At 37.5% G+C, this 27776-nt stretch overlaps 1 protein-coding gene across 1 annotated transcript in view; it reads right to left on the bottom strand.

Moving 5' to 3' along the window:
* The window catches only part of LOC150104347 (uncharacterized), a 282659-nt gene that overhangs the window by 191938 nt on the left and 62945 nt on the right, over positions 1–27776 (bottom strand). Inside the window, exon 2 of the mRNA XM_090396462.1 lies at positions 16962–17153. The gene's annotated coding sequence lies outside the window, so the exon portion shown is untranslated. The remainder of the gene's footprint in view (positions 1–16961; positions 17154–27776) is intronic.

Raw genomic sequence — 27776 nt, 5'->3', positions numbered from 1 at the left:
AATTATCCTGACTGTTTCTCGATTCATTTGCAATTCATCAACCATTAATCGCACACTTAATCGTCTGTCAGACAGTACCAAATCTTGCACTCGTTTGCGTCCGTCATTTTTGTTTTTTGGCTGGGTCGTCGTTCACATCTTTTCGCCCACCTTTGAATCTCTTATGCCACTCAGACTCATGATGTTTTCGGAGCATCCACACCATATGCCACTTTCAATAGCTCCAACGTTTCAGTAGCAGTTTTGCCGATTTTCACACAAAATTTGATGTTAACACACCGCTCCAAATTTCGATCACACATTTTTATGCCAAAGTTTACACGCAGTTCTCTATTGTTTTTGCAATAGCCAACTAGCAAATGGCTCTATCGGCTTGAGTTTTGCGCACGCATTACAAAAAAAGATGCACAAACACGATTACTCACATGACTCAAACTAAATCACCACACAGGCAACACTACATAGCCATTCCGGGAATGTTGAGGTTTGGAAAGTTGTTCCGAGCTGAGGCAGATTTAAGGAAAAGTCTTTAGTACTTGTACAAAAAACTATTCCTTGAAGCTCATCTCTTACCCACTCCAAAGACCAGCCACTTCACTTCCCCTAGACCGACCTGGAGTATACCAGGTCCCTTGCAGTTGCAAACTGTCCTACAGCCAATATCAGGTTATCCGAACTCAGGAATTGCTAATCATGCTTTGGACACCCGCCACAGGATACACTGAAAGAAGGCCACTTTATTACACAGCAGTAAGTACAAGTACAAAAGACTATTCCTTAAATCTGCCTCAGCTCTGAAAAACTTTCCAAACCTCAACAAATTTGGGTGCATGAGACTGCCCTAAATTTGGGAAGCCTACATTCTAATTGTATTCAATAGATGACCTATTGAAGAAGTAGTTTGAATAAATAGCCGCCCAGCATCATGGAACACAACCAAAAAATTGGCGAAGATATGTCGATATTTTTATCATCAGGCCAAGTACTATTACCGAATTAGAAGATTGTGTCACCTACCTGAATAACATTCATCCTCGAATTAAATTCACTGTTTAATTAAAAACAAACAGGTCTTTACCGTTTTTGGATACTAGTTTTAGTTCTGAACAAAACACATTGAACCTCAGTCTACAAGAAACCAACTAACACAGGATGTTACCTACACGCATCTTATCACCAACCAGGAGAGAAAAAAAAAAAAGCATAATCTGTTCCTTACACACGATAGAACATGCAGAATTTCTACCAACATAGATAAAAGAAACCAAGAGCTATACTATCTTAGTTCAATCCTTCCACAAAATTGCTACAACAGAAAATATTAAAGGGAGGGGGGGGGGTCTTATTTCAACCTCCTAAACAATCAGAAGAACAACAAAACTAGGACTATAAAGGAGCAGTGATTCTCCCATATATACTGTATACTCGTACAATCAGTCACAGATAAAATAGCAAGATTGCTTAGCCAACAAAACTTAAAGATTGTCTTCTACCCAATCAAGAAAATCTCTCATCACCTAAGACTTCCTAAATCTCCCATCCACCACTTAAAAAACAACGTGTCTACAAGATCAGGCGGCATGCACCACAAAGAACAGACAGGCAGATCTGGATAGAAACGTCGATCGGAACACTTCAAGGATGTTGAGAAGGGGGCAAAATACAAATGAGAGCTGGCAGCTTATACAACAGAAACAAAACATCAAATAGAATGGCAACAAATTAAAATGCTCCACAACTCAAGAGCGTTCAAATAATCAGCTGAAATGATGAAGCATCCTCTGCAATGCTACAAATTTTACCTCGGGTCTGGTCAGCTTCATTAATCCATCACGACATACTCATATCTAGCAGTAGTCTATGACAACCCACGAACCTGCAGTCAGAGTAACAGCGAATGAATGCCTTCCAGTGTTTCAACGTGTTCAAATATTTTACACTAGATATTAATTGTCATTACTTGCTTTCTAGTTTTTTGGTTTATTTGTGTTACTTCCCGATGAAGTGAAACAAAATATTTCGTGAAACTAGTCGAAATAAAAAAAAGTACTTTCTATATGACATCTTTGTGGTTTAATACCGGATAAAATATTTCTAAAATATTTTCTAAAAATAATGCTGGATCTAATACCCACTTTTCTTATGTAATTTCTAGAATACTTTGAATTTTCTAAACAATCTAAAAATTTCGATAACGTGCAATACAGAAGGCACATAATTTTCAGAATTCGATTTTGTTAATGAAAACAAAATATTGCATGCAATGTTTATAGAATAGTTAGTTTTAGGCGAAAAGTTTATGTGCATATGTACCCTGCAATTTTGATTATTATCATTTTAAATATAAAATAACTTTTATTTGTGAAAATAAAAGACAACAACATTTTATACGAAAAATATTTAATGTATACTTTGTGAAAATTATAAATTTGAATTATGTCTAACAAACTGGGCAAAAGTGTGGTTAGTAAAGGTGTTAGAGCTGGGTTCTTTACTTTTAGAGTGGTGATTATTATGGGAGATTTCAACTATGGTCGCATTGATTGGAGTGAGGAGAGGACACACGGGAGGAAGGAACTGGATTTTATGCGGTTATTAAGGGATAACTATCTGCGACAGCATGTAATGGAAAATACTAGGGGTCAGAGAGTGCTTGACCTAGTAATTACATCTGAGGATTTGGCTGTAACAAATATGACCACATTGCCACCAATCGGTGAGAGTGATCATAGGGTCTTAACTTGGGAGGTGGCTAAAGGTGTAGAATTTTCAATTAAGACAGGGTACATGTGGAATTATCGGGCTGGAAAGTATGACAAGCTTAGGAGTTTGATTGGTTCAGTGCCATGGCATGTACAACTGCAAGGACTAGAAGTTGATAGTGCATGGGAGGTAGTTAAGAAGTGCTTGCATGAAGCAATGGCTGACTGTATACCTAGAGTCCGAATAATAAATCAAGTAGGGGTTAAATGGATGAATAACACCATTAAGCTTGAGTTGCAAAAAAAGAAACAACTATGGAGGGAATTTAAGGAGAAGGGTGACCGGCAGGCACATGAACGGTATAAAGCACAGGCCAGAAGGGTGACGAGTGTGGTAAGAAAAGCAAAAAAGGATTACGAAAGAACATTGGCCATGCAGGCTAAAGAGAATCCTAAACAGTTTTTTAGATATGTAGCAAGTAAAAGGAAAAATGTACATGGCAGATTGATTTTAAAGAATGCCGATGGTAGGGAGGTAACTGAATCAGTTGAGATAGTTGAGTTACTGAGTGAGCACTTTGCAAAAGTATATCATCCAGGTGGTGACATTGCAGAAACGAATAAACCAGTAGATTATACGGGAATTGTGGTTAATGAAGTGGAGGTGAGTAGTCTATTGCATAACCTCAATGTCAATACATCTGTGGGATTGGATGGTATACCAGCTCGTGTTGTACGAGAAGCAGCTAAAGAATTGTCAGTACCCTTGACCATTTTGTTTAATTTGAGTCTCGGGTCTGGGTTAGTCCCGAGCGGGTGGAAAGAGGGGAAAATAGTTCCACTGCATAAAGGTGGTTCCAAGACTGCTGTAGTAAATTACCGACCGATTAGCATATCAGGAATCATTGTCAAGGTCTTAGAGAAAATAGTCAAGAGGTAAATACAAGATTGGATAGAAGAAAATGGGATACTGTATCGGGGACAGCATGGTTTTGTGAAGGGTAGGTCATGCCTCAGTAACTTGCTCACGTATTATAACACAGTGACGGCTGAACTGGATAAGGGTAATGGGTTTACGGTGATTCTACTGGACCTTGCCAAGGCCTTTGACAGGATTCCACATGGAATTCTAATCAGTAAATTGCAGCATATGGGAATGGACATAGGGTTGGTGAGATGGATAGGAGGGTGGTTGACGGAGAGATATCAGAGAGTGGTTTACTCGGGAGTAGAGTCCACAAGACGGCCTGTGACTAGTGGTGTGCCACAAGGATCTGTTCTTGGACCACTGCTGTTTAATTTGTTCATAAATGATATAGGAAATGATCTGAGAGGAACAGTTTATTTGTTTGCGGATGATGCGAAGTTGGGTAGGGCAATAGTGAATGCAGATGACGTCAAAATTTTGCAGGATGATTTGGATAGATTGGAGGTCTGGGCTAAGGAGAATGGATGTCAGTTTAATGTGGCAAAATGTAAGGTTATGCATTTTGGGGTGAAAAGATTGGCGGCAGTTTACTGCATTGGTGGAACCGTGCTCCAGGAAATTGATGAGGCACGAGATTTAGGAGTGTTGGTAGATAAGGAATTGAAATTTAGGGGACACATTGCAAAAGTGACCAAAACAGCTCATCAAATCCCTTGGTTGCTGAAGAATACGATGACAAGTAGAGACAAGCAGGTTATTGTTCCTCTGTATCGAGCCTTGATAAGACCCCATCTGGACTACTGTGCTCAGATTTGGTCACCTAGGTTTCTTCTTGATGGGGAGGAGGTGGAGAGGATCCAGAGGCGAGTGACCAAGATGATAGCAGGTCTGTGGAATGAACCATATGAGAACAGGTTGAGGATTTGTGGGTTGCAAAAATTGGTTGATAGGCGGAGGAGGGGAGATATGATTGAGACATTCAAATTACTGAAGGGTTTCTATAAAATTAATTCAGAAGATATTTTTGAGAACAGGGCTGGTTTTGGGAGGACTAGGGGACATCCATGGAAACTGGGCAAAAGTGTGGTTAGTAAAGGTGTTAGAGCTGGGTTCTTTACTTTTAGAGTGGTGAATGAGTGGAATGCGCTCCCTGAGTCTGTGGTGGATGCTGTGACAGTGAATGAGTTTAAGGCGAGGTATGATAGATACTGTATGAATGTCAAGTTGTGATGAATATGATTTGGGGCCTCCCTCGATGAGTCCAATGACTCCCTGGAGTTGCCCGTAATAATAATAATAAAAAAAAGGCCGGCAAGTTTCACAGCTAATTCGATTTACTGTCTTTTTTTTTTATTATTTTTATTTTTTTTTATTTTTTTTTTTTTTTTAGGAATGTCGATTTTATAAATTTATTTTATAAATTTTATTTTGAAGAACCATGATGAACTATCATCACAAATTCGGAAAAGAAAAAAAAACCCTTATAGGAGTAACAAAGAAGAATAAACCAACGAATGCTTGCAGACTTTAGCTTTCGAAAAGACAAAATCGCACCCATCACAGATTACGACTAGTAAAGAGAACAACCAAATACTAATGAATTCCTGACGCAAGCATCAGAAGCAGATAATAAGACAAAGCGAGGTATAAATTAAAAATATATCAATCTAGTAACAACCACAAAGTATTAGAAGAACTGACAAAGCATTCTTGTCAGTTCTTCTAATTTTTATTTTATTAGTCATTCTTTTTTTTTATTTGTTACTGTATTCGAACAAATTTAGTAGCTTTCGATGTAAATATAATTGAAGCAAACTGTATATGGGCACAAGTAGAGAAAGCGGAATTCCGAGGCCCCTAAAAACTCCTATTGAATTTCCTAGCAACATATAATTACAAATTTACTGTTAATTTACTTAAAATAACTGGCGAACAAATACCAAGAAATTCGCCTGCGTGCAGCGAAAGTAAACAAGCACTCTTTTGCTTCCCTTGCAGACTTTTCAATAAAAATTCGTTAGCGCATACATCCAGTTTTGCTTCAAAGTCCAGTTACTCAACCAAACAAAAAATGGAAAAAGTTATAAGAAAAAATTTCCAAACACCAAAATAGTGTTAATAATAAAAATAATAATACATGGAGTGGCAAAATTTAGAAAAACGTCTTGGCAATTCAACAACCGCGCATCATTATCTCCAAAAGCATATTAAGGACCAGGAACATGAATGGATGGAGATATTACGTGGTTTTGGACATACTTTTATATTGGGACGAAAGAGGTTTAGTATTTAGAGAAAAAACACATTTGGTTGGTGATTCCGGAAATGGAGACTTTTTTTTTTAGGAATTTTAGAACTTTTAAGGCACTATGACCCCCTAATGAGCAAATATTTTGATATAAAACAAATCCCAATTATTGCAATACCCAATGCAAGTGCATTATTTATCCGTTGAAGGTCAAAATGAATTCACAGATTGCTGTGCAAAATCTGTAACAAAAGCAATTCTAGAAGAGAAGAGGCGAAATATTATTCAATAATTGCTAATGCAACTCCAGATTCGGCTCACATAGAACAAACTATAGTTCATAAACTTGAAAATATCGCAAAATAAACTATATTTACTTAAATATAAAGAGCCTACAGGCTTCATTTCGGCGATATAAACACTATTTAAATTAAGGGGATATTAAATCCCACATTGTTTTAAACCCGAATAAGAAACTCAGAGATTGGAATCAGAGTTTCATGCCGAATATAATAAACTATATAAAAATATCGGCGAATACTAGCGTGAGCAAATGCAAGTAGTCGTAGCACAATACCGGGCAACTCGTTGCAAAGGTGAGTAAAATTCTGATCGCTATTCTTTGGTATTTTCCATAATGTAAAAACACACTTCGTAGGAAATGTATGCTGTTATTAGATTATGGTAGGAGGTCACTACCCAGACCAGTTTCAGCCTTTTTTGAGGCTTCATCAGTGAGTAGCTGACCAAATTAATACCAAAGGGTATATAGCGAAAAGAACTTATATACTCTGCTCATATTTTCAGCCTCAAAAAAGGCTGAAACCGGTTTGGGTAGTGACCTCTTACCATAATGTAATAACAGCATACATTTCCTAGGAAGTGTGTTTTTACATTATGGAAAATACCAAAGAATAGCGATCAGAATTTTACTCACCTTTGCAACGAGTTGCCCGGTATTGTGCTACGACTACTTGCATTTGCTCACGCTAGTATTCGCCGATATTTTTATAGTTTACTATATTCGGCATGAAACTCTGATTCCAATCTCTGAGTTTCTTATTCGGGGTTAAAACAATGTGGGATTTAATATCCCCTTAATTTAAAAACTATGTTTATTTTGCGATGTTTGCAAATAAATGGACTTGGTAAGCACGAAATTAAAGAACGTGTTTTTATTTTCATTTTTTTTTTTTTTTTTTTTTTTATAATGTGTAGACTGTAATAAAAAAGACAGGAGAAATGATTGCAAATTTAATATTAAATATCCTTGAAAAATACAAAATATAAAGGTGCTAAGAGCTTTATCTTGAAAAATGTTCGGTAGTCTATTCTCCATGGGCCTGCCATTCATTAAATCTTTGGGCGTTCAGGCTGCCAAATCTTGCAATGAAGCAAGTAAATTTTTGTAGCAGTGCAAAACACATAACATTTAGTCAGAAACCAGGTCAGATTTGAATGGAATTTTAACATATATTAATTCCTTTGAGTGTGCAATTTTGAGTAATGTCTGGTTTAACATGTTGACGGCAATACATTATGAAAACAAAATTTTGCAAGAAATAAATGTAACAATTGATTTGGAAGAACAAAACATTAAGAGTTTAGAGAAAAATGGAGTGGTATATTTACTGAAGACAAACTCGTTACTGATAAGCTGGGAATAAATTTAATGAATTATGCCCAACGTGTAAATACCATTTATGATCGCTTTAAAAGTCAAGTGTTTTATATAATGATAGGCAGTGTTGTCGAAAACTTATCTTGGCGTTTAGAAGCAGTAAAATGAACACTAATTCATTTTGATTTTTGTAGAATTATTTGCATATCGACAAGAGTAAATTGAGAAGTTGCTAAAAGTTCAGGCGATAAATATGTTGTGATATTAACGAAAAAATATAGAAGAAATAATACATTTAAAAGCTCTATATTCTGCAAATTTCGGAGAAAATCAAATACCACTATTTGAGTTATTAAGCAATATTAAGAGAAATGCAAGAAGTAGCAGCATTTCCAAACATTCGTATTAATTGAAGAAAATTTTGAGCACTACCAGTAACTATGTCCCAAGCAAAAGATCGTTTACTGTACTGGCAAGAATTAAAAATGTTTTAAGATCGACTGTGTAAAGATGGCCAAATTGCGTCAACGGTTTGGATATTCTGTCTATTGAAGCATCTTTAGCAAGACGGATTTAGATGATATTATTAAAATGACTTCTAATAAAATAAAATAAAGTAGGGAGCACCATTGTAAAATATGCATATTTAAAAGTTACTAATGTAACAAATAATGAAGACTTACTTATTCATTATGAAGTCAGTAGTCAATCATTATAAAGTTGTACTTTCATTTTCATTATTGTTGTAATTTTTATGCAGTTTTTGTGATCACTAAAAATGTTTTTGTTATTGTGAGGAACACGGGGTAGGTTCTAGGCTTAGGTACAAGAGGAACCAACCTAGGGCGCCAACATCGTAAAAAAAAGTAATAGTATTAGTCGAAGCTTTGGTGGTAAGAGTTGTGCCCCCCCCCCCCAAAAAAAAATGCTCTATACGCATTTTTTGGCAATAACTATAAACTGCTTTTAACAATAATTTTATGATGCCTGTCTTGTCTTTCAATGCGTTGATAAAACTGGCCTAGTGTCGCCACATACCCTCGCGCCGGCACCGGAGGAACATTTTATGACAAAATAAATCAAATATTTAAGGATCAAAGATCGTTCAACTTTCCCCCCCCCCGCCCCTATTTCAGAGGTGCTCGGTAAGTTCTTTTCTCCAGGTTAGCTGTCGAAGCCTCTGAACACCCAACATCATAAAAAAATGAATATAGCATTTAGGTAAAAGACAGTTTTTCTGATCTGTATGCGAACTTCCTGTATCTTCATTTGTTTTACTTCTTTATTTAATTATTTTTCCTCATTCATTCATTCTGTCATCTCTTCAAGTCTTTAGAATACAATAAAAGTTCAAATCTTACTTGACCAATATACCTGCATGTTTTCTTCTAACAAGTGAATTCCCTTAACGCATTTCTCCTTCATTTTGCTGAAGTAGGCATGAAGAATAATTGCTCAAACAGGAATACACATAACTGAGCAGTTCCAATAGAAATAACTTTTCTAAAAATTTCATCTTGCTCCTTGGAACATATACCGCTTATTTCTTATTAAGCACATAACGTTCTACTAATATACGACGGCTTGATACATTAAACTGTTAATATTAATTCCACAGTTCCTCCTTGGAGAGTAGATAAAGATGTATATCTTTTCCGAGATCTCAGAACTTAACTACCTAGGTAATTTTTCTTTCCAGCTCCTCCTTCATGCTTGCTATCGTTGCTACCCACCGACAGCTGTTCTAAAAACACATAACTAACTCGCAGGTCAAAACCAAACTTTAGTGATGGCTGCAGCGCTTGCACGTTGTTGTTATTATTATTAGACACCTCCAGGGAGTCTAAAGACTCATTGAGGGAGGGCACTTGTTCTATAACTCTGTTTCCACCACTCAATCCAACAACTGACCTCAACGCCATCTACTGCCAACCACTACCACCACTAGTTTTTTCCACAGACAATCACAAACATCCATGCCCACGGCGGGATTCGAACCCGCAGCCTTTTGGCTGGAGAGCGGATACGCTAACCATTCGGACAACCAGGCCGAGTGGTTATAATGTGTATGGCATAATACAACTACTACACATTCATCCACTTGTTCATTCAACATCATCACATGACCAACACATTGTGATGTGTTACACCAGTCCTCGCCACATGGTCTTGTTGTATGCTTTTTCTGGAGGCTTTAATTCTGAAGATTAGTCCCTCCAGGCACATTATCCACCCATCTCATAGACGGTCTACTTCTTCCTCTTTTTCCAGGAACTTTACCTTCTATTACTGTTTTGAGAATTCCTTCCATCCTCTCAATGGATACAAAGTACAGGTAACCCTCGTACAATGCGGATGTTAGGTTCCACAGAAATGCCGCGTTATGCGAGACTCTGATTACATAGAAAAAGTTGGGTTACGTTCCGAAATCGTTTTTTTTTTTTTTTAATTATATAAACAACAATGACATATCCAACCAAATTATATTTTTATTTAATTCAAGTAATTCATGCAGGCTAAGAAAACATATAAACTAAGAAACAAATACATAGAAAAAATTAGAAATGATTACAAATTGTGCGTAAACTTCATTGCACAAATGTTTTAGGCAAAATATAAAGTGAATATTTTAATCTTTCATAGCACGAGGATTTCAGGATCGGTTAATAAACATTGGTTTTGTAATCACCTTGTGCATTACTACAAAACAGTAGAGTAATTCTACCTTTGAAAACTTCGAATCCAGGAGCTGATCTTTCATTTTTTGAAATATAGGTGTGCGTTTTTGCATTGTTTTCCCCAATATGACCCAGATTCATCCGCATTGAACACCTGGGTCTGCATTATAAATGTTTATAAACTTTGAGAGCTTTTTGTTTAATAAGATTTCCATCCAAAGGAATTTTCTTTTGAGCGCAACCTTCCATCCAAATCGTTAGAGATTTCTCTATTTCTTTCTATTAGAAAATCGCGTACACGAACAAAGCGCTTTGCACTTACCGTTGACCCAGCAATAAACACTTTCTCGGAATTTATGTTCATTTTGTTTGATTGTTCGAATTGTTGATTCATTTAAATTCAAAGTCCTTGCAATAGCTCCTGGTTTTTCTCCAATTTTCAGCCGATCCATGATTTTATTTTTTTCTTCAAGAGAAATGAATTTTGTTTTCAATGTTGGTTTTCCCTTTCGTTGCAGTTTGTGGCCATTACTATAAAAATAAATTTTTTACATAAAAAAATGCATGACATATTAATTATGTATGTAACTCACCAGAAAATAAAGTTGTCATTTTTAATACGCTTTCCTGGCAGAAAAGGAAGACAATTTTCAACAATAAACACTTTATACGGTAAACAATTGACGTACATGCTTGCTAAAGGGTATTTCCCCTAATATACGGTAAATTCGCTACTCATAACTACATGCGCGATACGGGCAAACACAAATTTAACGAAGATAAAATTTGATTTTCAAGTCGCACGGTGAAAAACATATGAAAAGAAAAATGTTACTACAATTTGTAGACCGTGTTTTTATCGAAACCGCGTTGAACAAGGGTTACTACCATTGGTAGACCGCGTTGTATAAGTACCGTGTTATACGAGGGTTAACTGTATTTCAATTTTCTTCTGTCGATATCCATAAGAAACCTTATTGATTCTTTCTACCACCCATGTATGATATCCTCAACAACCTTCCCCACATTCCAAAAGCAGCTATCGTTTTCCTATCAGATTTACTACAGTTTCACCGAAGTTGGTGGTTCGATCCCACAGGGGGGGCCGGCATGGTTGTCCGAGTGGTTAGAGTACCCGCTCCCCAATCCAATCAACAGGTCTCGGGTTCGAATCCTGCCTTTGGCATGGATGTTTGCGATTCTCTTTAGGTGGGTGATGAATTTCATCGCCTGGCGTGATACCACCTCCCTGCTTATACAGTATAGCACCTGTGTAGCTTGGTGGAAGTGGCGTGTGCCATACACGGCGCTAAATTACAAGAGGGAGCGTCGTAAGTTCAATTCTGGCTGCCGACTAGAGAAACTTTTACTGAGCTTTTTTTTTTTTTTTTCCTTTTGTTTTCCGACCGGTTCTCGAGTTAGTCGATCTCTGGCACGGGAAAGCAGTTTTTTTCCTACCGGAAACTCGAGTTTTTCGTCCCGTAAACTCAAGAAAATCAACTGTAGAATCTACACTATTTTCAGACAGTAAACAGTGTTAGGATTAGGGACCACGAGATGACGGCACATATCAGTCGTCTCTCTTCACTAGACACCATGTATAATTAGTGATAGTCTTGAGACAGCTATCTCTGATTGGATACCGGTAAAGATTAAACTCCCCCCCCCTCAGTCTCCAAAAGTTAGATGGGTCTAAATACGGCCTAGCCTACTCCCTATACGGAATAAAAGGGGTTAGCTGAGTTTCACATGCTCAACAGTCGAAGATTTTAGAGTAGCATATGAAACATCACATAAGGAGTCAATTCTTTATATTTTTTATGATCTGTCTAAGGCAAAGGATCTGATCTTTTGTACCCTTACCTTTCCTATCTGCTTGTTCTTGCTTTTTTCTTGCTTGCATGAGAGATTAAGAACCCAGAGATTAGCTCTGGGTTCTTGCAATCCTTCATATTTCCCTTCTGATGCAGTAGTATGAAAACCGACTTATTCCATTATTGCTATTAAGCTGTTTAACTGCTCTTTCAACCTCATGCCTAAGTGGAGGAGCTTCCAAACCGAAATTTTCCTGGAGAGAAGGTGCCTCCAAATTTTCTTTATCCTCTCTGCTCTACAGTTTCTCACAGCATTCTTTCCACCTGTTAGTACTGCTCCATTCTTGTCTTTGCTGACACTTTTATAATTGTGACTCATCATCTCTAACTCTATCTTTTCACATTAATCAATAAAAAACATTTCCTTGCCCTGTCTCATGGCTTTTCTGATTTCTCTATGCAATCTCTTATATTCTTCAGTCCCTGTGTCTATTTCTCCAGCCGCCTTCTTTCGATTAGATCCCATGTTGAATCTGATATCCATGGGTCTCTTGGTCTTCTTATTGGACCGAGATACTTCTTGGCTGCATCCTGTATTATAACCTTTACTCCTTTCCAAAGGATTTCCGGTGAGTTCTCCTCACTAGTCGTCAAAAGATCATCCAACCGAGTTGACTACTACACAAACATACAATAATATAGATGCAAGTTAAAGTAAGCAAATTGACTGCTTAAATACATTTTAAAGTTTTGAAGAAATTAATTATAGAACAGACCTGCACTTATCAGCAATAATTCGGCAGCAAAAATATAAAAGTTAAAAAAAAAAAGCAAACAAAATAAAAAAAAGTGCCCCTGAAGACCTTTTGTGTACCCCGAGGGGTATGTGTGCCACACTTTGGGAAACAATGAACTAGACAATTAATCTTAATAGGACAATACTGTCCTATTAAGATTAATTAGTATATATATCAGTTAGTTATTATTGCTAAGGATGTTTTTTTAAGGATAGTAGTAACTTAAGCATTTTGGAGACCGTGATGTTGCTAGTTTATACACTTGCAAATATAAGGTCTTAATTCGTTCATGACTTAGCTGCTTAAAATATTTAATTATCGGAAACCATTTTTTCCACATAAGACTTATTTCTTAATGTATAGTTCATAACAACAAAGTGTATAAAAAAGGTAAGTCACATTTATGCTTAATGCTTTATGACTACAAAGAAAAGTTCGAGTTAATGCTATCTCAGAATGTGGGCTAGCTTAATAATAAATTACTGCTGCACAAGCGACAGATCATGATAGCCTCTGGCGTTTGGCATGACGCACTAGAAAAGGAAAATGATCATGATATACTATCTAGGTCAAACGTGGCACGTGATAGTGTCCGTACACAAACGCGAACAAGGACAGACTAGAATAGTTGCGCAAATTATTTTTATAATATATTCAGTCTGGTACTGCATAGAGTTAACATACTTAAAGCAGTTCCAGAAAGAAGTTGTTATCGAAGCTGTATAAAATAACAGCAATGGCTACTGAAAAAGCCAATGTTTGCTCCTGTGCTAATACTGCCATCTAAATCTTCTGTTGCAAAAACGAATTTATTTAAACCTTGCGACACTAATCTTGCGATTTTCCAGAGAATACAAAAACTCCGTAGGGACGTTTATATCGAACTGTCATGTCTGAATTAATTCCCGAATGTAGTTCTAGCGAAGTATCACAAAATCGTTCTCCCACTTGCTAGATCCCCATTCCAGCATAAAATCGAACAGATGTTAATCTACTCATGATTAGATGCAGAACAACACTTTAGCCAAGTATGGGTCAATACACCCTATGATTTCTTTATCCAGTAATGCGAAAGCATGGCCATGGCTACTCAAATCTGAGCAGTTTCGCAATTGTAATGACAAAATGAGTTCAATCCTAAGGCAATTGATAGTATAATTTGTCATCCGGTTTATTCGTAATTATATAAAATGCGTTCGTATAATTTATTTAATGACAAATAGTAATTACAACAGTATTTAATATTCTTTACATTTGTTCCTTCACTACGAATGTAATTTTTAGAAGATCCCCCCCCCCACCTCCTTCGTCTACCAAACAATACAGTAGATGTGTGTGTTTCGACCATGTACGAAGGCGTTCTGAAAAGCAGGGTAACACTTTTTCTTAATGATGGTGAAAGGGAATGAAATAAAACACAGTAGACAGAAAGATCCCTTAACACTTTCATTGCCAAGCTGAAAATTGGAATTTCGTGTGGTGGCCACAATTTTTTTTTAATTTTTTTATTTAGTTAGCGACGTCCACGCGATAACGCGTGACCGGCCGTTTGGTGAGAACTCGCACCGCACGATATCGCGTTATTGGCAATGAACATGTTAATAACGTTCAAAAAGACTGCCATTGTGTGTGGCGCTACTGTAACCTCACAGCTAACTCCAATTGCAAGATGGCGGCGACCATGCGAGTGTGGTCCAAATAACGTGAAGTTATTTGGGTTTTTTTTTCCAGCAAAAGGAGCTTCACCAAGTGACATCGTGAACTGGTTACTATGTATGGCGAAAAGGGGGATGTCAAAGAAGCAGGTGCGTTTTTGGTATACTGAATTTAAAGCGGAACGTGGTAACATTGAAGATCGACATTGGGCGGGCAGCCCTTCATCGAGCAAGACAGAAGACAATATTTCGCGCATTAAGGGCATCGTTCTTGAAGACCTGCGAGTGAAACTGCATAAGTGGTGAACTGAACTCCACTGTTTAAGAAATTGTTCACGATGTCCTTGTCTTTCGAAAGGTGTGCTGCCGCTGGGTGCCCCGACACATGTCAGAGGAACACAAAGCAACACGCGTGGGGATGTGTTTGGAGAATCTGTTGCGATATAAATGACAAATGTGACGATTTTTTCGCTCCCCTAGTCACAGTAGAGGAAACGTGGGTTTATCACTTGACCCCAGAGAGCAAACAAAACTCCATGACCTGGAAACATCCACAATTTCCTGAGTGGAAAAAAAAAAAAAAAAATTGAAAACTGTTCCCACTGTCTGAAGAATAATGGACACAGTGTTCTGAAATTGCCAAGGCATTATTTTGGTGGACCCCTTGCCAAAGAGAGGAGCAATCAATGCAGAGCTTCACTGTCAAACAAACTAAAAGCCACCATTCGATGGAAACAACCGTTACACGTTTGAGTGACAACGCTACTGCACACATCACTCGCGCGTGGTTGCGTTGTAATCATTATGAAACTCGGCCACATCCCCCTACAGCCCAGACATTTCTTTGGCTCCCCTCAAGAAACACCTCCCTGGAAGGCATTTCACTACGGATAATGAAGTTCATCAGGTAGTGTGATGTTGGTTACTGGATGTGGGTATGGACTTCTTCGGTACCGGGATAGTCTTTGGACTCCCTTGAGGTGTCACATAATAATAATAAAATGATCTATCGTTGAGACAAGTGCATCAATAAATTTGGAGGGTTTGTGATGTTAGTGCATGTTCACCTATTTCTTGGTGTAAAAATTTCAACTTCCTATTATCAAACATCCTCGAGGGGAAAAAAAAATTATTACTTTACTTTTCGGAAACCCCTCGTCTATCATTGAGACAAGTGCATCAATAAATTTGGAGAAAATAAATTTGCCGGGCTGTTTGGCCGAGTGGTTTGTGCATCGGCTCTCCAGCCAAAAGGCCGCGAGTTCGAATCCCGCCATAGGCATTGAGTAGTTGCGGTTCGTTGTAGTTGGTGGATTGAGTGGAGACAGTTGTAGAGAAAGTTTCCCTCCCTCAATCAGTCGTTGGACTCCCTGCAGGTGTCACGTAATAATAATAATAGGATCTCATTATTTGGAGGATCTCAGTTATTTAAGTATACCTCCATATGATTTCATCAAAATCTGCCTCAGTTCGCTGATGAACAGGCCGTTGGTTTGAATCCCACTGTAACAGATATTTAACAATTGTTAGGAGGTGGATGATTTCTGTTGACCAGTGCGAGACCATCACCTTGCTTACTAAATATCTTAACTTCCTTGAAAGAATTCCATATTTGGAATCTAGAGTTGGGTTCCAGGATTAGATAATAAATGTGATAAGATACCAAAGAAAGGTTCTATTTTTTCTTTGGTATTTTTAAACTTTCACGAAAAGTTTTTGTATAACCTACATTTGTATCTCATACGGAAGTGGAGGATTTTTTTTTTTCTCCTGGAAAACGAACAAACCGGCTATACAGACAAAGGTTACTACTGGACAAGGAAGACAACGAGAAACCACCTTGTTTTATAATAATTCCCTAGTAAAAGTAACATTGCTAGCCCATCAACCATTAGGTTTACGGAAAACACACACATATTTGTACCGTGTGGCTAAGCATATTTTCTTTTCTTTTTTTTAAAATAGTCTAGAAAAGTTGTTCTAGAGACCAAATATGAAACTTTTTCAAGCTACTTCAGGCATCCCATAGGCGGACGGTGATAACACACACACCGAATGAAGAAATTCACCTCTCACCTAAAGATATTCACAAACAGTCATGCCCTTTCTGGATTAGAACCCGCAGTCTGTTAGTTGTGGTGGAGTGGATACGCTAACCACTCGGCAAAACAGTCAGGCTATCTTTTTTTTTTTTTTTCCGACCGCAAACCATGTGTCAAGTACAATTTCTTCACTGATGAAGTGATATTTAATTGTGATTGAGAGAAAAAAATAATACTCGTGATGGACACTGAAACGGTATAACAACTAAAATATCAATTTCAATTGTTGTGAAAGCTTTCCTATTCCAATCACATTTTCCCATTTCAATCCAATTTAAATGATTACGGAATTATATAATAGATAATGGTATCACATAAAAACATACAAATAAATGCTAGTTAGGAACAGGAACTATATATGTTATAATATGTATACAGACAATACTATATTTCAGAAAAACCTAAACTATATGCACCTCAGTAATCTGAACTCTCTCTGCAAGTCACCACATTCCTGGATATACTCGCCCCGATTTTGTAATGAGTCATCTTTTGGACCATTCTTCTTTCAGATTGGGATTATAATATACCAGTTAAGTTTTACTCACACGATTTTCTCCAAGTCATGTCGCGATAGCACCTGCTGCAATATGGGTGTGCTGGTCGTCCTAAAAAAAAAAAAAAGAAATCAGTCTGTTCTGTAAAATTACCAATTTCGAAATCATTGCCTGATCCACAAGTGTTATATATTTGTTCATACTTGAGGTATGAAACCTAAAAGTATAGAGTAGGAAATACAGTCAATGTCTTCTGCCACATGCTCTCTAATCTCGCAGTTAGGCTAGTCTCTAATCTCACAGTGTACTTGGGCATAAGACGTGGATCGGCCACATCCGCACACTACCATATGAGAAATGAGGGCAGAGTGATTCGTTTCTCTACATTACGAAATTCCAATCTCCTGGTTGATCGTTTCTACATTAGCTCGCTGAGATTTTTTCCTTCCGTTCTCTTGCCCTTGGTACATTCCGAGTTTTCTGTGCATTTCATTGCTGAGGTGGTACTTCTACATTACTATCGGCTGATCACGTCACCTAGAGATGCTTTTATGTTATAAAGTCGAAAATTTCTAATATGACGAAGAGACAGATCATTGATATAACATCGTATGACGTGACATATCTTTCGAAGTTGTCTACGTACCACTGACAGTTCAAAGATATATAGCTAGATATTATTAAGGTATATCTGTTTAGCTGATATCGCAATGTGAAACATGTATGAAGAATATACCAGTGTGTTGAATTTTAAATCAAGGTGCCAAAAATGTAAAACATAACCACTTTCACAAAATATATTTAAGTATACCTCAATCATTCACAAAATCCACCACTTCGTTAAAGATTGTGCCACGTCCGTTCTTGCTGCACACGGATACTGAAAGTGTGCGCGTGTAAGCTCACGCACGTTATCAAACTCGATAATTGGTCAACAGCGACGCACAACATGCCTAGAGTGACAAGAATGATCCAATAACCAAAAAATATAAAGCCAAAGCAGCAGCACATGGGAGAGGCTTGCTGATGTGGCAGAATGATACATATATACACACACACACACACACACACACACACACTGGACTCGATCACAGAACTTACTCCTCTCAGTTTAAAACAAACAGAACCTGCAGCCTGTTGGTTGGAGAGTAGTCTTGCATAATAAATCCATCATTATTATTAGATCATATACATACTTGGATGTGGCGTTTGCATACCACGGCGCTTGGCCGCACGAAGGAAGACTTGGTTTCGAGTCTAGTCGGCGACTAGAAGGAAATTTTTCTAAGCCTTTTTTCGACCGGTTCCCGAGTTAGTCGATCTCTGGCACGGGCAAGCGGGTTTTTCTTCCCGTAAACTCAAGAAAATCGACCGTAGAACTCACATTATTTCAGACATTAAATATATTGTGTTAGGGACCACGAGATGGCGGCACATTTGAGCCGTCTCTCTTCACTGTGTACCGCTTAATTAGTGATAGCCTTGGGCCATCTATCTCTGATTGGTACCAGCGGAGATTGAACTGCCCACTCAGTCTCCAAAAGTTAGATAGGGCTAAATGGCCTCGCCTACTCCCCGTAGACGGGAATAAAGGCGTTAGCTGATTTTTTTTTTTTTTTTTTTGTTACATACTTATATAAATACCTGCTCCGAATGGTTGCAACGTTTGTTGTAACTTACCCTAGCAAGGTGAAATGCAGTGCACTTCCCATTAAGGCAATGTTGAATGGTGGAAACAGAAGCCCAACAATTTCCAGAACGATAAGACTAAGACTGCTTAACCCATCTCAGAAATGAAAAAGCTTTTGAAGTTTATAATTGAAAGTTATTTGTGTAAAAAATGATGTGGGAGGAAAATGTCATATGAAAAGGAGGATCTGAATTAATTACCCACATTCTGAGTAAACATTAATAATACTGATTATTTATTGTGCATATTATACTACGTTTGCGTTCATCGTCATAAATAGCAGTTAACTAGGTATAACGAGCAATAATTAATATTTACACTTTCTCGTCCCTCTTTGAAAGTTTGTACTGTATTGCACAAATCTTTAGAACAATCAGAGAAATATCATCATGACTGAGATGTGTGTGTTCAATTCGGATAAAATTATTTTGATCACATTCTGGCAAAAATTAAAAAGGACCTTGCATGTTTGAAATGATAGGAAGAAATTTATTATGATAACTATGCAAAAATTTAAAGTTAAGCCATGAGACTGGCTTTTTCTGCAGGTAGATGAATCAGAAAATCCCAAGCACAAAAGAGGTGAAAGTGCATTTAGATAATAGTTACGGCCAATAGCTTTGATAAAGAGACAAGAAAACAGGATCACCATTTGGATATAATGATATTTATCTTCATTTAGTCCTTTGAAAATCAGTTATGAATGTGTGTATAATATGCCTGAAGTTATTTTGAAATCTAGTATAGAAAGAAAAGTAGGATGGAGATTACAATTAACGCCAATTGTAATTTTCCCTGTTCTTCTCTCGAACAGCTTTGGCATGCTTCATTGGAGAAATAAGGCTTAGAAAAGAGAGACAAGTAGAATGAATAATGTTCCCATGCCAATAAAAATTATTTTCGTGAAACATTCAGTGAAATGTTTGGATTAGAAGATTGATAATTGCAATTCGACCAAAGAAATGAGGCATACTACTCTAATAATGAACAGAAAACATCTGGATCAATGTGATTATGCGAGTTCCTCCATGTGAAAAGAAATCAACATCAAATAATGATTTAAATTGCATAGAGGACAAACAACATCCGCAGTACACTTTGAAGGGTTATCAGTGAGGAAAAGATCTAGAGTAGTTAGGGCTATCTAGATTTCTGGTAGGCAGATGTTTGTGTAAGTTCATTAGTAACAGCAAATAACTCGGTATCTCTAAATGATAGATCAGGGTAGATGAAAAATCAAAGCCTTTTTCTTTGGAGGTGATATAGAATTACGGCTGAACTAAGACCAAAGTCAGTGTATTATGTTTTAAATTGCGTGATTGTTCTTATGGTCGATTTGCTTGTATGTAAGATTAATAATCAGTTTCCGGGAGGAACACCTCGCCATCTCTATGAGACTGAATAACTAACCTTCAGTTGAAAAGCTCTTATAAATATTCTTAGTCCTGGACGAGATTCAATCCTAGCCCATTTCAACCAACCAACCAAAAAGGAATAGCCGATACGTAGTGAAGTACGGAGATTCAACAAGTTAGAACAGTGAAATTGACAAAGAAAGCGACTTCAAAATAGGAATCGCTCTAATATACATACTGTATATTAGAGCGATTCCATATGCACCTTTGAAATGAAAATTTAAAATAATACTTGAAGATGCTGAACTTTGAGTTTGTTAGGTGCGATTTTTCAGATTGGAAATGAACATAACTGCGGATCGAACTAAGATCACATACGAGTATATCTGAAGTGAATCCGGATGCCTGTGAAAGTTTGCCTCTATCCACATGTAATCCATTTGCTCTTTGCTGAAATTGCCATGGTCATTTTTAAGTGAAACTGGAAGGTAATGAATTTACAGCAACAGATGCTTTGAATTTCGCCAAATTCCTCTGCAATCGCGGCCCCAACACATATCACTACTCTGCCTACCTGAAGGCATACTTGACTGCTACATAATATCCGCTAACTGCGCATGTTCTTTGCATCGGTTTGCCTGTTTTTATCTTATAAAAACACCAAAGTTTCCAGGAGAAAGCCTGCATTCGTATGGTATCTGCTCACTCATCTTTGGCCGTAAAGTCATTATACAAGTTACTTGAGTCTGAGACGGGATTCCAATCCAGATCTTTACCCAAAAGATATTAATATCGAATCTCTGCTGCAACGCTATCACTACATATTAAAAGACATTAAGCAAAATACTAAGAAATATTTTTGTAATGAATTAGTGCAACAGTGAACATTTCTGTAACCAGTATGCCTAATGGAGGAATGAAGTGACTGATTCCGTGTTTGGCCCAGAGCTGATCCTCTGGCTTCTACCTCTCCCTTGTTTATTCCTATGCGCGTGGGTGAATACCCTTCACGGCGTGCTAAAAATAGGGAAAATCCAGCGCCTTCTCTTCAAGATTATAGCAGATCTACTGATTCTGCTACGACGCTTCTCAACTAGCTAGCGCTGTAATTAATTCTGCCAGATTATGTGGGGTGGTATGTCAGGAAACTGGTTACTCTATCTATAATATCGACTGTCACTTCACTTCTTGTACTCTAATTTTTCTTTTGCTACAGTATGAAAAATTAACGATTACGCTAACATTGCTGCAGATTGAGGAAACCTTTCCATAACAAAAATAATGCGAAAGGAATTCAATTCCGACTCCACTGACTGGGCTGGAAAAAAAAAAGCTTAACGAAAGGCAATCAACCTATAAATCATAATAGGTAATCGTACATGCTTAGCCTTCCCATAATCAGCTTATGACAGGCTTATCTTTTTCGATAACACTCATTGCATAATTGTGGATTCTGCATTTCTCGACTACTGTCCATCATGTATCACTAATGCTATGTATATCACTGCCGGCCTGGTTGGCCGAGTGGTTAGCATATCCGCTCTCCATCCAAAAGGCTGCGGTTCGAATACCGCCTTGGGCATGGATGTTTGTGAATGTCTGTGAAAATAGTGCTGGTGGTCGGCGGTAGATGGCGCTGGTGTAGATAAAGGTAGTTGCAGTTAGTGGAGTGGTGGAGAAGGAGAGTTATAGAGCAGGTACCCTCCCTCGATGAGTCTCTGGACTCACTGGAGGTGTTATATAATAATAATAACTGCTACACAAGAAGAGACTTGTGTAGTATATTATTTTCATAACTTCTATCCTAAGAGTGTATACTTGAGTTCTCTGCTTTGTATGCTGTGCTGGATCAAAAACCACTGCCATATCCTTGAGGCCAGCAAGGATCTACCTGGAAAAACCTCCATTTCATGATCTCCTTTGCGCTAGTGACCAGTTAGTTTCTGCTCCCTCACAAGATGACATAATGGACAGCTTGATTCTTCAAATTTTCATGAGCGATGTTCTGTTCATCCTTCTTCCATCATTCCTCCACTTAACTCAAATCCTATAAAAGCACAAGCATCTGGTCAACATTCAATCGCAGTCCAAATCCAATCTACCGAACCAACCTATCGTCCTCCTCTTCCACTCACTGCATCTTCCAGCAGTCAATCAATAGGAACATTTTAAACAGGCTCATATCAACCTGCTCATGTTTGCTATTTATCTTACAAACTTTAGTACGTGTATGCGACAAAACTAACAGAATGGAGACTAGTGGTGTACATTACTGTCCCACCCCCCCCTCTCTTCATCCAGCCTCATGTTTAGTATAAAGGCCGTGTTATCGTATATTTCCAATATGTAACCTACGTTCACCTCGTTAATTCTTCATATGAAGTATTACATTATATGAAGATGCGACGTAATAAGTCATATGAAAATAAACAGTTTCTTCTTGTAATGCAGAATTAACAGTATAAGCAAAATCATTGATTGGCCGAAAGGAATATCTTTCTTTCGTGTTAAGTTAGGTTTAATACAAAAAAAATAATGCATTGGGTCAAAAGATGGTTTCAAATATTTTAAGTTTAAATTTCATAGCGGTGTAAAAATAATTACTGCATTGATGCCAAAAATCGGCCCGTGTTTCTTCACGGGCTCACAAAAACGTTTCTTTTTTTTTTTTTTTTTCTCTTACTCTAAACTAACATTCAGAATTGTCATTCATGTGATTTTGCTCATTGCAAAATCACATGAAAATTAATGTAGTATTCAGTACAAAATTAATAAAAACTAAATTCAGACTAAATTTAAGTGCCAGCAAGTCATAGTATGACGTATTCATTCAATAACGATCACGATAGAATGCCTGATATGATTAAGCAAATAAGCGTAACAATATATTATTAAGGCATCTCCATGGAGTCCGCAGACTCATTGCGGGAGACCCAAATCATACATACAAATCCTATCATATCTCTCTCTCCCTGAATTCATTCATCGTCAGGGAACTCGCAACCAATTCTGGCAATCCATTCCACTCATTCTCCATGCAAAAAAATCTGGTCCACACACTCCTATCGGGAAAAGAGGGCAGATGATAGAACAGAGCCCTAAGGTACTCCTGTATTTGTAGCAAAGCTCGAAAGGAAGGAAGGAACTATCCACCATAACATGCAGTGAAAGACCAGAGAAAAATTTGGCTTTACCTGGTTACGGAGAGTTTGAAGATAAGTACATAGAAGGATGGCAATTTGCGTATCGGTCTCGATGCAAGACGCGATCAAAAGCTGAGGAAATGTCAAGGGGGACAGTACATGTGTGTCACCGAACTTTTATATAGCAGGTGTCTGCTGGGCACTGATTAGGTGGATGATGTATCAGCCGTGGACTGTGTGATTGACTGAAGCTTCTTGGTTGTGGAGAAGTTGACTTCTCTTCATTACTTTGGGGAGGATTCAGGTTACAGCGATTGGACGGTAGTTTGATGGTCATCTTTTATCCTCCACTCTTAATAGGCTGGATATACTGTATGTTTGCTTCCATGAATTGGGATCAGTGCCAGCATAGTATAGAAGAGCACAGAGACGACATGTGTTAGCTCTGGAGCACGAGCAAACGTAGATACATGCCATCGGGGTCAAAAGAGTGTCCAAGTTGTGTAGCATTTTCCGATGACATTTTGCTGAAAATCCACAGGAAGTGACTTGCCTTGGTCATTTATGCAGCAGTCGAATAAAGAATGATGCCGGGAGGTTAGCTTTATCTTTAGGTTAGAGTGCCACTCCCGCCTATGAAAGATTTTTTTCAGTAAACCTGTAGTATATGAAACCGTGGATAGACTAAGTATCTTTTATCGATTTCTTTTCTCAAGAGACCAAACATGGAACTTTTTCAAGCCACTTCAAGCCGCCACTAAGCAGAGAGTGGCCTCGAACCAAGTGATGAAATTCATCATCTAAAAACAATTACAAACATCCATCCGGGTTCTAATCCATGCCCAAGGCGGGATTAAAACCTGCAACCTATGAGTTGAAGAATAGGTAAGCTAACCACTCGACCAAACCAGGCCGAGAAATTGAAAACCTCAGCCTACAGTATGCTTGTCATCCCAGCTTGACAATTAAAAATAAAATTGCACAAGTACAGATGATCCTTTCATTGTGAATATTACTAACGTTAAATCGTCTTATGAAGTCCGACGAAAATTTGCACAACACATGTTGCAAATCATTATTTAAGAATTGAGACGACTCACAATGACAGAGCAGCAATGTGATGGCCGCTCTTAACAGTACCTGGACTAGTTGGTGAAGGTGTAAAGACAAGTTACAGCAGACGAACGTAGTCAGAATTCCACAGGTGTGTCAGTGAGATGCAGTGTGTAGATTGCCAGGTGTCACGCGACCTGCCGCTGGGCACTGATTAAGAAATAACTGCTGATGCCCGAGGTAAACATGGAGAGGGAGGGAGAGAGGGAGAAAGAGAAAATCGGTGCACAGGGGTAGCAGTTACCGACAGTCAACTTCCAAGTAGACAATGGCGAACATTAACGTTTCACTCTTATTTAATCAAGGAACCAAATGAAAACACCTTTAATTACCAGTTATAAAATAAATATAACGTGGTGCCGCTTGAACATTTAAATCCAAAACTTTCAAAACGTATGTTTGTTCCAAAGATGGCTTTTGCAAGTTAAACAAGGATAACCAACCATTAAGAATGAGCATAACGCAGTGCAGAGGAGCACATGCAACTACTTCGGCCGTAATACTAAATAAAAACATTAAGATTTGAGACAGATCAAAATAGTTTGTTCCTCTCATATCTCGATGTTTTTATCAAATTCTAAATCAGTAATTCTGATTACTGATTTAGGAGAAGTAAAATTAAGAGTGGAGGTGGTTAGGAAGAGTCAAACTGGAATTTCAAAAAAGCTTCGAAGGTCAATTAAGAGAATCATTGAGTGTTAATTGGGAGAAATTGTTTAACAGGAGTAACATAATGAAAAAATATTAAAATCTAATCTTATATTCCCTCTTTTTCACAATGTTTCCGTTTCATTCTTAAAGTTATCTCGCATATTAAAATTTAATTACCGATTAATAATACTTTACATTACCCTGTGAAGTAGTCCATCTATAATATTATCGTTACATTCATTATTGTAATATAGCTTGGTGTAGACTTCTTGCTTACTTTTAGACTCAAATGGTGTACTTTTCTTGCTTACTAACAGTAAGTACCTGGGGGGGGGAAGAACTTAGAAGTATTACTACTTGTTAAGTAGCAAAGTAGACTAAAAAGCAAGGTATTCCACTAATTCTCTCCAACTCCTCACTTGAATAGGAATTCGGTGTGTCATATTTCTTAGTATAAATCCTCTCTAATAAACAATAGCAAGTTCCCTTCCTCTCTTACTTATTTGGTCTCTTCTGAAAACATAATTATAAACCTCAATAGCAAGAGCGCCGTTATTAGAACAGGATTCAGAAATTCCCATAATCGGCGACATAATTTCCCGAGTTACTAAATTTATATGGAGAAATTAATGTAGACTTCATTGTTGACCACTTCAATGTTGTCAATCCCCCATCCTTTCAGTTAAGAAAAATATTATGATCGTAATTAATACAGACCTCCAGGGAGTCAGCAACTCATCGAGGGGGGGAGGGGGGGCTACATACAATATGCACCAGCTGTCATGCTTATTCATGAATTCATTCACACTGCTTGCACACGCATTCAATGACAATACATTCCGATTCGTGTCAGGACAAAATTACACAGGAAAAAATTACACGACGACGAAATTACACAAAGAAAAAATTACACATAGATAAAAATACACTAAGAAAAAAAAATTAAAAAGAAAAATAGGAAAATATTTACACAAGTAATTTCGAAATTACGAAATTAAGAAATTACACAGGGAAGAAAAAACAAAGAAAAAATTACACACAGATAAAAATTAAAAGGAAAAAATACACATAAAATAAAATTTACCAAAAATTGTACAAAATTTATAACCATCAAGGGGTAAATCACTAGTGCAGATCTGGGCAAGGAGGTTAGCGAAGTGGTTGAGTTGGAAACTCAAAATGATGTAGTGATTAGCTACCCTAATTAGTACTAACCTCAGATTTACAAGGAATAATTTCCTAAGGTAAAACCAATCGACAATTGTTACTCACCATGAACTGCTCAAGAATTTCTAAGAATTGTTTGGGCAGGTATATAAGTAAATTTTGTCTTACATTCTTCAGTTCTAGTTTAGTGACTCTTAATACACTAGTGTATAACGTGTGAGTTAATAAATTTCGTGATTAATTTTAATTAATTTTTAATTTACCCATGGCTGATTTTGAGTACGGCGTTAGTAATAAAGATGGTCAAATTATAATTTACAAAGGATTCGAGTTTGTTCGTCACCGTGAAACTGCTATCGGAACTATTCATTGGCGTTGTGCAAAGTTTAGAACTTTACATTGTCGATCGCTGCTCCCTACCAGAGACAACAAGATTATCCGTGAGTTTTCAGAACACTGTCATGTTAACAGGACTTTTGAATCCGAAGCTCATCAACTTGCAAATCAAATGAAAAGAAAAATGTCGAATCCAGGCGCAACGGCTCGTGCAATTAAAGCTAACAGTTTAGTGACTGTATCAGACGGATTAAAAACGTGCCTACCGAAGAAGAGCTCCATGACGAGGCGATTAAATAGATCCAAAGCTAAAACAATCGGAAACGTTCCGTCAAATCCAGATAACAAAAACGTTGAAATACCAGAGAAATACTCTAAATGGATTATTCATGATTCCGGGGCAGAAGATCCAGAACGTATAATACTAATTGGTCACAAGACTCTTCTAGATCAACTTGTAGTTAACGATTTTTGGCTAACAGATGGTACATTTAAAGTGGTTCCAGAAATATATTATCAGTTATACAGTATCCAATATGATTCAGGCGTCGCTTTTCCTTGTCTACTGGCTCTTCTACCAGGGAAAAAGGACAAAATATACGTGAAGAAAGATGCTGAACATGTTACTGGAGAAACTTCCTCAAGCTCGACCACGAAAAATTTTGACCGATTTTGAAACAGCAGCAAATGAATGCTTTCCGTGCCGTGTTTAAAAACATCGAAATTGGTGGCTGCTTTTTCCACTTATCGCAATCTATTATACGCAAAGTAAATGAATGTGGACTAAAATCTCTATATGAATCCAATCAGTCACATTAAAATGTTACAATCACTTGCACGTTTGCCAGAAGAACTGTTAGAAACATTTTTAGAAGTTGCTGATCTGTTCTCTAATTTAGACGAATATAATGAACAAATCGAGCAAGTTCTCCTTTACTTCGAACGTACATATATTTGAGGTCGACAGCTCAGGAACGGTACTTATAGACCTCTATTCAATATTTCTACTTGGAACCATACACTCTGCAGCCAACCGTATAGCTAGAACTACAAATTGTATCGAAGGATGGCACTATGGACTTCAGTCGCTCTTTCAGTGTTCCTATCCAACTGTTCGGAAATTTTTGGATAATATTGTTAAAGAATTATCTTTACAACATACAAACTATTTGCAGCATTTACCTGGTCAACGAAACCCAGGACGTCGTAGGTACATTTCGTTAAAACAACTTATTTCAAATATTATACAAAATTACGACTCTAATAGACGATTGGATTT

Source organism: Typopeltis vanoorti, chromosome 8 (assembly GCF_054136105.1).
Source record: "Typopeltis vanoorti isolate ZY-2024b chromosome 8, IOZ_Tvanoo_1.0, whole genome shotgun sequence".
Lineage (NCBI taxonomy): Eukaryota > Metazoa > Arthropoda > Arachnida > Uropygi > Thelyphonidae > Typopeltis > Typopeltis vanoorti.
Note: the sequence above shows the minus strand (reverse complement) of the source record. Positions and strands in the feature narration are given on the sequence as shown.